Source organism: Pristiophorus japonicus, chromosome 6 (assembly GCF_044704955.1).
Source record: "Pristiophorus japonicus isolate sPriJap1 chromosome 6, sPriJap1.hap1, whole genome shotgun sequence".
NCBI classification, from domain to species: domain Eukaryota; kingdom Metazoa; phylum Chordata; class Chondrichthyes; family Pristiophoridae; genus Pristiophorus; species Pristiophorus japonicus.
Window position 1 is genome coordinate 192,232,686 of NC_091982.1, and position 15,786 is coordinate 192,248,471.

General features: G+C 45.3%; 1 protein-coding gene across 2 annotated transcripts in view; it reads left to right on the forward strand.

Moving 5' to 3' along the window:
• LOC139265917 (guanine nucleotide-binding protein subunit beta-4) overlaps nucleotides 1-15,786 on the forward strand; it is a 97,704-nt gene that overhangs the window by 53,654 nt on the left and 28,264 nt on the right. The gene's annotated exons all lie outside the window — the stretch shown is intronic.

Genomic DNA, 15,786 nt, shown 5'->3' on the forward strand with positions numbered 1-15,786 from the left:
TTGCTTTCACACCCATCTTTGTATCATCAGCAAGCTTGGCAACATTACACTCGGTCTCTTCATTCAAGTCATTAATATAGATTGTGAATAGTTGAGGCTCCCTGCTGCACCCCACTAGTTACTCTTTGCCAACTGGAAAATGACCCATTTATCCCGACTCTTGTTTTCTGTTAGTTAGCCAATCCTCTATCCATGCTAATATATTGCCCCCCAACCCAGTGAACTTTTATCTTGTGCAGTAACCTTTTATGTGCACCTTATCGAATGCCTTCTAGAAATCCAAATACATCACATCCACTGGTTCCCCCTTATCGACCCTGCTCGTTATGTGAATACGGATTCTTTTTCCCTCAATCTGTTTCAGCGAATACACTCATGCGAACACCTTGCCTTTTCTGTAAAGGACCTTTATTGAAGATTCTCTGGCCGGGACTTGTCAAGACAAAGGGACACTCTCAATCAGAGCCTGTTTACCTTCCCCTGGACAAGTCCCTTTTCAGCGCGAAAAGCACAGTAGATATACATTTTCAAAACAGTACACATTTGATTAGCACTTGGTCTATCAATCCCTTTCTGCCTCCCCCCCCCCCGAGTACGTCCAATGGTAGGCAAGAAAGTCTCCCAATTAGGGCTAGTGTCAGGTAGGTTAGTTATAGCTTTGCTACACTGTCTTCCCTTATCAGTAAAGAACCCAATTAGGTTCTCTTCCTCCTTATCAGTAGAAGCTATTACTATCTTGGATTGCTTTCTTTCTTTGTGCTGCCTTGGGCTTTCTCATGACCCGTGTCTAACCTCAACTTCAACTCTTGGTAACCCCTTTTTTTTCTGTTGATTCTGCAGTTGTCTGCATCTTGACCATTTCTTTAGCTATTTTCCCATGATTCCCTATCTCCATCCTTTTGCCACCTTCTCTAGCCATCTACCACTTTCGCAACCCTTTTACACATTCTCATTTTCCCCCCTTTTATCATTCCATGATAACCCTGGTGCTTATTCCAGGAGTATCGTGTTTAGCCATGCGCATTCTCTTTCCTGATCCTCCTTGTTGTCTGTGAGTCCGCCTCGAGCCTCTTCGCAAGGTCTTATCAATATCTGTTTAGGTTCTCACATCGTATCCTGTCGGAATATTATTGAATTGATAACTTCTGGAGCCTTGGTACAAGGCCGAAGAGAGGCCTTTTACCTCCTTGTGGGCCAGTGCAGGAACCAGCACTTTAACCCTTGTCCCACTGGTACCCCTGATGCCAAATTTTTCTCTTACATTTCCCCCCTTTTGGCCCTTGGCTATACGCCAAGCTGGCCATATTTCCCAATAATTATCTCCCTGTAGGCAAGTTCCAGATAGGTTCGTTCACCTGGGTAGCCATCTCCCAAGCTTCGGGACCTCCCGAAACCTTCCCACAGAGTTATATAAGGTAAGTCCTTCCTGTGGGACTGCTTAAATTTTCATTCCTTATGGCTTTAATCATAGTGCGTGCCCTGACTTATCGTTTGGCCTGTTTAATTCGTGCACATGTTAATCCCATCATGACCATCAGAACCAGACCCTGTATTACTACAAGTACATGTGATATTATTTTTATCCATGGGTGAATTTGAATATTAAGTCCAATGTCCCACAGCTTTGAATACCGGGGCTGATCAGCCAGCATTGTGTTAGTGTCTCTCTGTAAGTTGTCTATTTCTTCCATCAGCCGGACATACTGTCGTCTTTGATTCTGGATTCCTTGCACCAAACGTAATTGTTCCTCATTTAGTTCCGGTATCTGTTTGCCTTGCGGTTCCCATACCGACTCTTCGTACCCTTCTCGGAGGTATCCGTGATTGTTCCGTCGATGATTTCCGTTGTCTCGGGATGTATATGATATCCGTCTGTCTATTTCTCCCTTGGGTCTGAAGCAGAAGTTAGGAGTAATGAGGACACGGGGTGACTCCTCCCCTGGTCTTAATAGTTAAGTTGGCTGCCCCCGTGCTCACGCATCACTCTCCGTTCCCTTGCGGGGCAGCGATGGTCTCAAGATCATGTTCGAGAGGAGTGATACTCAGCATGCATCCGTTTGTTTGGTGGAATCTGCAATCATCATTTGTCATTCGTGGCGTACCTCGACATAAAACCACTTGGTTAATTTTATAGCAGTCGGTTATATCAATGCCTTTGGTACTGTTGTTAATTTTAATCACCCGTCTGGATGGTAACGTAACCGAGTTTGGTTTCTCACTTCACCAATATTATCGATCTGATATAAGGGGTCTCCCTTTGTTACATAATACTGTGGTATGGACAACATAAATCCGATCATATTCACCCGCCCAGTAATACATCTGAATTTTGGCACCCATGCGTGACTATTCCTTCGTACCTCGCATGTGTTGTTCATTTTTTTTTATCTAGAGTCCAATTGTTAAGTATGCTTTTCGGTATCCAATCTGGTATGTCTCCATTCTGGAGTTGCTCCAAATTATGTTGTACCTCACTTAATATCCAGGCCCCATACCCGGAGCAAACTATCTCAGCCTGTAATCGTTTACTTATATCTTTCCCTATTCCGTGGATCAATTTTATTGTCTTGGCATTTCGGCAATGTATGGGCCACTTGTAACAGTTCCCCTTCCGCGCCATCTCCCAACCGTGCTTGTAGGGCTTGGTTATCCAAGTCCCTCCCCACTAAACCACTCAAGACTACGCCATTAAATTGTTAACCCGGTCATATATTGCCTACAGGCCTATGGAATTCATCGTCATAACCCCTGCCGCATAACCCGTGCCTAGTGTTTCCAGTATTCCCCTTTTTTTTCCGACCTTGCCCTGTTCCATTTCTGACATTAAATCTCAGGGTAGTGGGTTCCGGGCCTTCGAGGATCCATTGTGCCAGGTTCTGGTATAGACTTATAGTTTCATTCCCACAGAAGCTAGGAAAAATGATATCCATTAGGTTTAGGATAAGTAGTTGCTGACGCACCCCAAATTATATCCTTTCTTTAGATTCTTTTATTACTAGCCCCCCTTTTTAGGTTATATTCCTTCTTCTTTGCGCTGCGCATGATCAATACCGGCTTCTCCGTGTTATAACCGTGTCACGCTTCAGGACATACACCTTATATTCCAGAGACCTCCCTTGGTCTTTATTTTATCCCACTGGCCAGTTTCCCTAAACATCCTGGGGTCCCACCCCCTTTTTGCTCTGTTCTCTTCCCACCCTTCTGTTTCTTGCGGGGTGGATTTGGCGGCTTGTTTGCAGCTTCGTCCGCCCAGGCATGAGCTTCTAGAACTGAAATTCCATCCAGTTGGATTTCTGCGCCCTTCCCCTTTTGGTCCTATGAACTTGCTCCTGTCCTCGGAATCTACTGGCGCCCATGGCATCGGCAGCCTGCTGCATTACAACCTTACTTAATACACTATACATAGCCATGCGTTAAAATAAGTTCTGTCCTTGCTCCAATCCTTGGCTGCTGGGTTGCATATTTCGGCAGTCAAATTAAACAAAGCTAGTTCATGTAGTTGTCTTTCCTGCGTGTGCTATATCTCTCGTCGTCCATCTGTATTATCCAGTGCCTGCGTGGGCCTCAAGGTCCCCAATATCCTGAGTCTCCAGAGTCGAAGTAGCCGCTGCGGTCCCATCTCGGTGAGTGTTTTATCTGCAAATTTTAAACAGCCTGGACGTCACCAGGTGTTAGGTTCTGGTCTACTCATCTTTTATCCATGCATGTTGCGGTCACTCTTTGAAATCGGAGGTAAGGTTAGGTTGGGTTTGTAGACTACACTTACCCACCGTGGGGTACATTGGCTCTATTGCCACAGGTGATGGTGCTATGGCTGTGCACTGCATTATCCGTCTGGCCCCGTTTTTAAAAAAAAAAATCTCTTCCAGCTTATTCATCTTCGCTTTTAACTCTTGAATTTGTTTTGTTTGAGTATCTTTCTTTTATTTGTATCAGGTGAGTATTATTACATAGGCTAGTTCTGTTTTTATTTTTATTCTGACCAGCGCACCATTTCCTCTGTTAGGTGAGTCTTTTTTTTATTCTATTAAGAAATCCAAATTAATAATGTCCAGTATAAAACAGCTGTCAATGGAAAGGGTTAACTCCTTTACAGGTTTGTAAGAAAGCCTGATGTTATTACGTGACTTCACGTAATCATCCGAAAATGTTTTTTTTTAAGTCTTTGTGCCTTCAAAACTTGCTTAGAAATTCGGAATCCGTTTAAAAAAAGCAGAAATCATTAGTAAAGCCGACATAATAAAAGTATTCTCATCAGGGAAGATGGCATTTTAGAGTAAACTCCAAGGTTTTCTTAACTTCTAATTGCCAAAGATTTTTTTGTTTGATTTAAAATGAGACCACACATTTTTAATAGCTATTTTGTTTACTGAAATCCAATTTTCTCTCACGCTGTGTACATTCTAACATTTCGTTTTATTTTACGGTCCCGTTCACTGGGCAAATCTTGTGTTTTATTTCTCTCTCGGCACAAAATCTAAACATCCGTGCCAGTTCCATTTTCTATAAGAATTTTAAAATTCAGTAAGATTCTCTAATTCCCAGTTTTTTTTTCTGTGCTGAGTTCGCATAGCTTAGATCTTTTCTCCTCGTTATTTTCAAAACCCTCCTGCTTGTTTAGACTGTTCGGGACTTTTCTTGATAAACAACGTCCATTTTGGAAATCTTTCAAACTGGAGTGAAACTTTCTCATAATTTAAAATCATTATCACTGTAGAGTGTCTTTTACTTCTCCCAATTTTTTTTTCCTTTTCCTAATTAAACCAATATCTTTTTCACAGCAAACATCAAATAGTATTTAGTAAGTTATATCTTTTTCCATCACAAACGCATTTTTTTTCAGCACTTATTTATTACGTTACATCTTTTTTTTTCAGATCTCCTTTCTTCAAATTAGGTTTTGTATTTTACACGGAGGGCTCGTGACTCCATAAATTTGTTAATTTAAAATCATTTGTTTACTTTCAAAGTGGCGTCTTTATCTTTTTCTTTTCTCCATAACTTGAATGGAGTCAGCAATTAGGCTTTGAGGGATGCTTTTCGTTATCTCAAAATGCTCCAGTTTCAAAGTCGTTAAAATGTCTCTTCTAAACTGCTAAAGCTTGCTGTTTTTAACATTTTTCAAAAGTCCCTTTTACACCTTCGCAGATAGCTCGCCACTCGCCCAGGAGTTTGACCTGATCCCTGAAGGTATTTCTAGATTGTTTCCAAACCTTTTAGTTTTATATCTTCTTTCTTTAAGAGATCAGATTTAATTTAATAATTTTTTTTTTTTAATCCACCTCAGTATTTTGCTGTGCCTTCTCTGAATATCTCAAAATCCCAATTCAAACTTTGTAATTTCAATCTTTATTTAAAACCTTTTTTTTGAGCTCGAAGCTTTTTTTAAAAAGGCATTCTTTATCTCATTCCGAGACTAAATTTATGTCTTTCAACCCAATGTAATCAATCACTGCATGTTTTCTTTCGACAAGTAAGCGAGCATGTCAAATAAATTCTTTTTTTTTTTCAACCATGTATTTTTTATCTTTTACTCAACAAACCTATCCTTTGTGCATTTCCTAGCTCCGTAACTTATCATCCGAATAAATCCACATCTGCGTTTCTAACTTAAAATGTCTTAAAACTTCCCACATACAGGACAACACTACAAAGGGTTGAAAAAACTTTCATTCTGTTTGGAGAAGTGGGTGGAGCTAAAATAAGCAAACAGCTGCTTCACTCCTCCAAACAGGCTTTTTTAAAAAAACATGAAAATTCATTCCGCAGTCAAAAAATCACACAAGTACTCATTCAAAAACAGACATTCACAAAAGTGTCTCTTCATTCAACAAAGCTTATTAATTACATTTTTTCTTTGGCCGGCTCTATTTTTGGATCCATGATTGCCCAATTTTATCCTAACACAATTCCTTTTATCCTTACACAATTCCTCGCGTCGCCCCGCGATTTAGTTCGACACAATTCCTCGCATCGCTCCGCGGTTTAGTGCTACACAATTTCCCTTTTCTTCCGCGTCGCCCCGTGGTTTTCCTATTCGCATCGCCGCGCGATTGTCTGTTTCCCTATCCTCCGCGTCGCCGCGCGGTTCTGCTATTCACGTCGCCGCGCGATTGTCTATTTCCCTATCCCTCCGCGTCACCGCGCGATTGTCTATTTCCCTATTCGCGTCGCCGCGCGATTTAAGTCCAATCAGCGCCTAGACGGACTAAGTGATATACAAAGTCGACGTCGTACCTGACTTGGACACTTATTTCCTAAGTTAAAAGGTATTCGCCAGATTGACCTGGATCTCGTTCGGATGCTATCCGAGAACCAGCGAGTGGCCAAACTTTCCTCAGACTTTTGGAACTGAAGGAAATTGAAGTGGTATTTTAAAGGGTACTCACTCCAGTGGCCACTTTCCTCCCGTCTCGTCCAAGGCTAGTCTGGCTCTTAATTCGCAAGCTTTCGGCAGCCGTCCGTTGAGCTCCCACTTCTGACACCAAATGTGAATACGGATTCTTTTTCCCTCAATCTGTTTCGGCTAATACACTGACGCGAACACCTTGCCTTTTCTGTAAAGGACCTTTATTGAAGATTCTCTGGCCGGGACTTGTCAAGACAAAGGGACACTCTCAATCAGAGCCTGTTTACCTTCCCCTGGACAAGTCCCTTTTCAGCGCGAAAAGCACAGTAGATATACATTTTCAAAACAGAACACATTTGATTAGCACTTGGTCTATCCAATCCCGTTCTGCCTCCCCCCCCCCCCCCGAGTACGTCCAATGGCAGGCAAGAAAGTCTCCCAATTAGGGCTAGTGTCAGGTAGGTTAGTTATAGCTTTGCTACACTGTCTTCCCTTATCAGTAAAGAACCCAATTAGTTTCTCTTCCTCCTTATCAGTAGAAGCTATTACTTTTCCCTTCCTATCTCGGATTGCTTTCTTTCTTTGTGCTGCCTTGGGCTTCTCATGACCCGTGTCTAACCTCAACTTCAACTCTTGGTGTAACCCCTTTTTTTTCCTGTTGATTCTGCAGTTGTCTGCATCTTGACCATTTCTTTAGCTATATTCCCATGATTTCCTATCTCCAGCCTTTTGCCACCTTCTCTAGCCATCTACCACTTTCGCAACCCTTTTACACATTCTCAGTTACATCCTCAAAGAACTCCAGCAAATTTGTCAAACATGATTTCCCTTTCATAAAACCATGCTGACTCTGCTTAATTGAATTATGCTTTTCCAAATGTCTTGTTACTGCTTCCTTATTAATTCCTTCAGCATTTTCCCAATGACAGATGTTAGGTTAACTGGTCTATAGTTTCCTGCTTTTTGTCTGCCTCCTTTTTTAAATAGGGGCGTTGCATTTACAGTTTTCCAATCTGCTGGGACCTCCCCAGAATCCAGGGAATTTTGGTAGATCACAACCAATGCATCCGCTATCTCCACAGCCACTTCTTTTAAGACCCTAGGATGTAAACCATCAGGTCCATACAGGTTGAGCATCTGAAATCTGCGTTCCGGACACTGGGCACGGCATCTGGAATCCGAAAAAAAATTCTAAATCCGAACCCGCCACCAGCCCGCGCTGGGCCGTCGGACTCTTCTCCCCCGCACCCCCCCCCGGCCTTGACCCAGGCATTTCTGAAATCTGGAACGGCCTAGGTTTCTGGATTTCCGATGCTCTACCTGTACCTTGTATAAAAATTGCTGGATGTGCTGCAATATTCTACTTTAGATTGTGTTGAAAATTCTTATGCAAAATTATCTTTTAAGTGTCCCCATGTGCTTGAAGTATTGTAATACAACATTGTGGATTTGAATCAACATACATTTTCACTTTACCGTCATCTGTATGGCTGCACAGGAATGTTTGTCATCTCCAAGAAAGTGATTCAGAATGGGAAGCAAAGGATGATCATTTTTGCCAAAACCTAATAAAGTTTAGTTTAGGAAATCTAAGCAAACTCATTGGATGAGTTTGTTTGCTGCGCCCAGAACTCCAGGGAAATATGTAGTTGGAGCTGGCTGGGATAACTCTGCCTTTCTGAGAACATTTTGCAATATATAAAGTAGAGTTTAATTCCTTCACCACACAAAGGCATATTCCTGTTTATGCCAGACCTGGGGATTATTGATACAAAAGCAAAATACTGCAGATGCTGAAATCTGAAATAAAAAGAAAATGCTGGAAATACACAGCATCTGTGGAGAGAGAAACAGTTAACATTTCAGGTCGATGACCCTTCATCAGAACTGGAAAAAGTTAGAGATGTAACAGGTTTTTAAGCACGTGAGGGGAGGAAAGAACAAAAGGAAAGGTCTGTGATAGGATGGAAGGCAGAAGAGATTAAGAGACAAAAGGGATGTTTTAAGATTGAGGCAAAATGCAATCTCCTATTCTTTTGCACCATCATCCCTTTTGTCTCAATCTTTTCTGCCTTCCACCCTATTACACACCTTCCGTTTTGTTCTTTCCTCCCCTCCCTAACCTCCCTTTCACTGCCTCTACACTTGCTTAAAAACCTGTTACATCTCTAACTTTTTCCAGTTCTGATGAAGGATCGTCGACCTGAAACATTAACTCTGTTTCTCTCTCCACTGATGCTGCCTGACCTGCTGAGTATTTCCAGCATTTTCTCTTTTTATACCGGCAATTATTGATCTTTTTCTCGTCCGTCTGTTCATGTTGTCTAATAGTAATTGCTGATCAGCCATGGGTTTTGCAACCGCAACACCGTTTTAGCCACATTCACTAATGTTATTGAAAAACGCCTTGCATACACTCGCACACAACAGGTAAATGTACTTCATGTATATTTACTAAACAAACATATACCATCATTCAGAAACCAACAATCAAAATACCATTTTACCAACACGTTAAAAACAGTTAACATACACATGCATACACCATGCGAATGAGCATTGAGATCACATGCCTGTCTATTACTCACTTTTTAAATTACTAATCAAAAAATATAATTAGCCACATCTGCATTCCAAATTAGTTATACCACATGATTTTCTTTTTAGCAAAAGAGCCTATCCATGTTTAATACTAATCATAGAATCATAGAAATTTACAGCATGGAAAGAAGCCATTTCATCCCATCATGTCCGTGCCAGCCAACAAGAGGCTATCCAGCCTAATTCCATTTTCCAGCTCTCGGTCCGTAGCCCTGCCAGGTTACAGCACTTCAAGGACACATCCAGGTACTTTTTAAATATGGTGAGGGTTTCTGCCTCTACCACCCTTTCAGGCAGTGAATTCAAGACCCCCACAACCCTCTGGATGAAGAAATTTCCACTCAAATCCCATCTAAACCTTCTACCAATTTCTTTAAATTAATGCCCTCTGGTTGTTGACCCCTCTGCTAAGAGAAATGGGCCTTTCTATCCACTATATCTAGGCCCCCTCATAATTTTATACACCTCAGTGAGGTCTCCCCTCGGCCTCCTCTGTTCCAATGAAAACAAACCCAGCCTATCCAATCTGTCCTCATAGCCAAGATTCTCCACTCCCGGCAACATCCTCGTAAATCTCCTCTCTACCCTGTCTAGTGCAATCACATCCTTCCTATATTGTGTTGACCAGAACTGCATGCAATACTCTAGCTGTAGCCTAACTAGTGTTTTGTACAGTTCAAGCATAACCCCCCCCGCTCTTGTTTTTTTAAATTTCAAAATATACTTTATTCATATAAAAATTTGCACAATACATTCGAAAGCAGTTCAGTACATTTGGATGCAGTCAGCAATTCCATACATTACATTTGGATGCTGACCGCAGTTCCGTTCAATACATTTCTTTACTTTACATTTCAAGGTACGATTCATACAATCCAGGATACATTGTGGTACGTTCATCAAATTACAGTACATGTGTCATCATATGGTACACAGTGAGGGTACAGTTACATTTGTTTCCAACATGCATTACGCAACAGAACTTGCATTATACATGGCACTACATAGGTGTTTGCAGATCATGGTGCTCTATGTATACAAAAGGTTTACCATTGCAGCCCGAGGGGAGTTTTATACTGATTCCATCCCCTGGGTTTACCATGGCGAAAGGGCTTTAAACTGTGGCTCTTCCCCACCGTGCCTTTGCGGCGGCTGCACCAATTTTTAGTGTGTCCCTCAGCACGTAGTCCTGGATCTTGGATTACGCCAGTCTGCAACATGCAGACGTGGACATCTCCTTGCTCTGGAAGACCAGCAAGTTTCGGCAACACCAAAGTGCCTCTTTCACCGAGTTGATGGCGCTTCTCGATGTGTGTCCCTTGGAACAGCCCGTAGAGCACAGAGTCCTGTGTTACGGAGCTGCTCGGGATGAACCTCGACAGCAACCGCTGCATCTCTTTCCAGACCTGCCTTGCAAAGGCGCAATCTTGAAGGAGGTGGGTGACCGTCTCGTTCTGTGCTGGGGCCCCAGCTGTTTACACTGTACATTAATGATTTAGATGAGGGGATTAAATGTAGTATCTCCAAATTTGCGGATGACACTAAGTTGGGTGGCAGTGTGAGCTGCGAGGAGGATGCTGTGAGGCTGCAGAGCGACTTGGATAGGTTAGGTGAGTGGGCAAATGCATGGCAGATGAAGTATAATGTGGATAAATGTGAGGTTATCCACTTTGGTGGTAAAAACAGAGAGACAGACTATTATCTGAATGGTGACAGATTAGGAAAAGGGGAGGTGCAAAGAGACCTGGGTGTCGTGGTACATCAGTCATTGAAGGTTGGCATGCAGGTGCAGCAGGCGGTTAAGAAAGCAAATGGCATGTTGGCCTTCATAGCAAGGGGATTTGAGTACAGGGGCAGGGAGGTGTTGCTACAGTTGTACAGGGCATTGGTGAGGCCACACCTGGAGTATTGTGTACAGTTTTGGTCTCCTAACCTGAGGAAGGACATTCTTGCTATTGAGGGAGTGCAGCGAAGGTTCACCAGACTGATTCCCGGGATGGCGGGACTGACCTATCAAGAAAGACTGGATCAACTGGGCTTGTATTCACTGGAGTTCAGAAGAATGAGAGGGGACCTCATAGAAACATATAAAATTCTGACGGGGTTAGACAGGTTAGATGCAGGAAGAATGTTCCCAATGTTGGGGAAGTCCAGAACCAGAGGTCACAGTCTAAGGATAAGGGGTAAGCCATTTAGGACCGAGATGCGGAGGAACTTCTTCACCCAGAGAGTGGTGAACCTGTGGAATTCTCTACCACAGAAAGTTGTTGAGGCCAATTCACTAAATATATTCAAAAAGGAGTTAGATGAGGTCCTTACTGCTAGGGGGATCAAGGGGTATGGCGAGAAAGCAGGAATGGGGTACTGAAGTTGAATGTTCAGCCATGAACTCATTGAATGGTGGTGCAGGCTAGAAGGGCCGAATGGCCTACTCCTGCACCTATTTTCTATGTTTCTATGACTCGGGGGCACCGTGCCATGCTGCTGAGACGCCGGCTGTGCATGAACGCTCTGACGGGTAGGGCCCTCCTCACCGCCAACCAAGCTACATCTTGGTGCTTGTGTGAAAGCTCTGGCGATGAGACGTTCTGCCAAACGAGTTCGCCAGTCTGCTCAGGGAACCACCCGACAGGGTCCACCCTCTCCTTTCACAGGGCGTCCAGGACCTTGCGTGCTGATCACTGTTTTATGGCTTTGTGGTCAAACGGGTTTTTTGTGAAAAACTTTTCTCCGAAGGACAGGTGGACAGGCATGGTCCAGCTGGTGGGGCCGTTTCGCGGCAGCACGGCCAGGCCCATCCTTCGCAACACCGGGGACAGGTAGAACCTCAGCACATAGTGACACACTTGGTGTTTGCGTACCGGGGGTCTGTGCACGGCTTGGTGCAGCCGCACACAAAGGTGGCCATCAGGATGAGGGCCACGTTCGGAACATCCTTTCCTCCACTGTCCAGAGATTTGTACATTGTGTCTCTGTGGACACTGTCCATTTTGGACCTCCAAAGTGGAAGACGGCCCGGGTGACTGCCGCGGCACAGGAGCGAGAGATGGCCAGACCTGTGCCACGTGCAGCAACCCCGAGAGCACCTCACTCCTGATGACCAGGTTCTTTCCTGCCATGGAGAGGAAGCGCAGCTTCCACCATCCCAGTTTTTGCTTCACTTTGGTGTTACGCTCTTCCCAGTTTTTGGCGCACACCCCGTCAGCTCTGAACCATATTTCCAACACCTTCAGGTAATCTGGCTTAAAGGTGAAGGGAATAAAGGATCGGTCGGCCCAGTTGCCAAAGAACATGACCTCGCTTTTGCTGCGATTGACCTTCGCTCCTGAAGCCAGTTCAAACTGGTCGCAGATTGTGAGCAAGCTGCGGACCGACTGCGGATCCGAGCAAAAGATGGCCACGTCGTCCATGTACAGGGAGGTCTTGACCGGAGCGCCTCTGCTGCCTGGGATCGTCACCCCTCTAATGCCCGCATCCTTCCTGATGGACCCGGCAAAGGGCTCGATACAACACACAAACAAGACAGATGAGAGAGGACAGCCTTGCCTGACTCCAGATCTGATCGGAAAGCTTTCAGTTTCCCACCCGTTGATTAGAACTGTGCAACTGATGTCTCTGTAGAACAGTTGGATCCAATTGCGGATACCCTCCCCAAACCCCATTTTGGAGAGCACGTCCATTAGGTACGTGTGCGATATCCTGTCAAAGGCCTTCTCCTGGTCTAAGCTGATTAAGCAGGTGTCCACCCCCCTGTCCCGCACGTAGGCGATTGTATCCCTGAGTAGCGCCAGGCTATCGGAGATCTTCCTGCCGGGGACAGCGCAGGTCTGGTCCGGGTGAATCACCAGCTCAAGAGCAGACTTGACCCTGTTGGCGATGACCTTTGACAGGATCTTGTAGTCTACATTGAGCAGTGAAATGGGCTGCCAGTTTTTGATTTCCTCCCTCTCCCCCTTCTGCTTGTAGATGAGGGTGATGAAGCCTTTCTCATTGATTCTGACATACTGCCAGCCAGAAGCATACCCTCGTACACTTCCAGCAGGTCTGGGCCCATCCAGTCCCACAGAGCCGAATACAACTCGACCGGTAAGCCGTAGCTTCCGGGAGTTTTACTCGTTGCAAGGGACCGGACGGCCTTCTTCATCTCGTCCAGAGTTAACGGGTGGTCCAGACTCTCCCGCTCGCTGTCGTCTGGGACCTCCGTGATAGACGACAGGAACGACTGGGAGGCCACGCGGTCTGTGGGCTTGATGTCATACAGCCTGGCATGGAAGGATTTGCTGATCCTCAGCATATCAGGCTGCGAAAACGTCACCGAGCCGTCTTCTTCCTTTAGGCTGGTGATCACGGAGCTCCCCCGTGTACCTTTTTGGAAGAAGCGCGAACACGTCTCATCCTGCTCGACGAAATTTTCCTCTGGAGCGGAAAATGATTTTGGAGGACTCTGAGGCAAAGAGCGAGGCTTGCTGGCCCTTCACCTCTTCGAGTTCCTCCGTGACATCGACCCCCATCGACTGCAACAGGAGCAGGTTTTGCATGCTCTTCTGGAGTTGGGACAATTCCCTCTGTCTCCCTCTCGCCTCCTGAACACCTTTTGAGGATGAAGAACCTCTTGATGTTTTCTTGATTGTTTCCCACCAGTGCATCGGGGAATCGCAGAGGGGTTTTACGGTTCTCCAACCTTTGTAATCCCTCTTGAGTTCCTCCACGTTTTCCGGAGTCAACAATTTCACGTTTAGCTTCCATATTCCTCTGCCAACTTTCTGGTTTTCCTGTGGGCGACAGTTGGCCAGTAGGAGGCAGTGGTCAGAGAAGAACACCGGCGTGATGTCGGTGGATCTGACCTTGAGCGTGTGGGACACGAACAGGAAGTCTATTCTGGAACGGACGGACCCGTCTGGTCTCGACCAGGTGTATCTGCGCGGTGCTCCGTCTGCAGGGTTGCTGAAGACGACTCTCAGCTTGGCGTCTTTTACCGCATCCATCAGGAGTCTGGACGTGGTGTCCAGCTTGCTGTCGGCTCTGCTGGATCGTCCAGCCGCATCGATGATGCAGTTGAAGTCACCGCCCAGAATGACCGGTCTGGACGTCACCAGCAGCAGTGGAAGCTGCTGGAAGAGGGCCAGCCGCTCGCTTCTGAGAGGCGAGGCATACACGTTAATTAGCCTTAGAGGGGAATTTTTGTACATTACATCTGCTACGAGGAGGCGGCTGCCCACCACCTCCTTAACTTCGGTGATGGTGAAGTGGCCTCCCCGCAGCCGAATGCTTAGGCCGGAAGACCGGCAGTCGTTGCCTCCTGACCATATGGATGGTCCTTGGGCCCACCATCATGACCACTGCCGGTAACTGCTTAAGTGCGGCAGCCCGCACTCCTGCAAGAACAGCAGGTCTGCTTTGACCTTTGGCGAGGTACCCCAAGGTGGAAACACATCGTGTAGTGGATTTTACGCTACGCACGTTAATAGATCCATGTTTAAGTTACAGGTTACAGTTCAAAACATTTACATTTCAAATAAACTGTCCTTTACGTTGGAGACCTGCCCAGTGGCCGGCTCCTGCAAACATAGATTTTCAGTGTAAAAGTCTACTTCACCTGGGATGGCATACTGCCGTGGGAGTGTTTCGACCAGGGGACTGGTGCACTGTTGTCAGAAAGTCCGATATGTCCTCTGCACTGTCCTCGCCTGGTGTTGGTGGTTCCCTCTTTTCATCAGTCGCAGCGATCTCGAGCTGGTGTGCTTCGATCGCTGCGTCGCTCCCGGTATTCCGGAGGTGGGGTGTGCTGGGCACTTCACTGCTCCTGTTGTCCCGGAGCTGGTCTGCATTGGTCGCTTCTTCGCTCCCGGTGTTCCGGAGCTCGTGTGTGCTGGGCACTTCGCTGCTCCAGGGTTCCCCGAGCGGGGCTGTGCTTGTCACTTCACTGCTCCCGGTCGCCTGTGGCTGTGGGTTGGCGTATTGCTTTCCTGCTCTTGTATTCTATGCCTTGGCTAATAAAGGCTAGCATTCCGTATGCCTTCTGCTTATCTTCTACCTTCTATACCTGGCCTGCTACCTTCAGGAATCTATGGACGTGCACGCCAAGATCCCTTTGTTCCTCTACATTTCTTCGTGTCCTACCATTTAATGTGTATTCCCTTTCCTTGTTAGCCCTCCCCAAATGCATTACCTCACACTTCTCCGGATTGAATTCTATTTGCCACTGCTCTGTCCACCTGACCAGTTGATTGATATCTTCCTGCAGTCTACAGCTTTCTTCTTAATTATCAACCACACAGCTGATTTTGGTATCATCTGCAAACTTTTTAATCATACTCCCTATATTCAAGTCTAGATCATTGATGTATACCACAAAAAGCAAGGGACCTCGTACTGAGTCCTGCGGTACCCCACTGGAAACAGCCTTCCAGTCACAAACACCCATCGAGCATTACCCTCTACTTCCTGCCTTTGAGCCAATTTTGGATCCAACTTGCCACTTTACTCTGGATCCCATGGATTTTTACTTTCGTGACCAGTCTGTTTTGTGGGACCTTATCAGAAGCTTTGCTAAATCACTGAAGCAGATATTTCAGCTCTAACTGTGAATTGGATGCATATTAATGAAACACCCTCTTTAACTGTAAATCAAAATGTTCATTCAGTGTCTCTTTGTGTTTTGGTGATTGTGAAACTTGAGGTCCTGCAACATTCAACCGCCCAGTCATGAGCATTTAAATATTCATGCCTAGTTGCAAATTTCTTGTAGTAACTTGGAGCTTCAATTTTACCAATTTATGAAACCTTAAAATACTGGCCTGAACCCTCTTCTCATTGTTGAACTTCAGCACACTGCA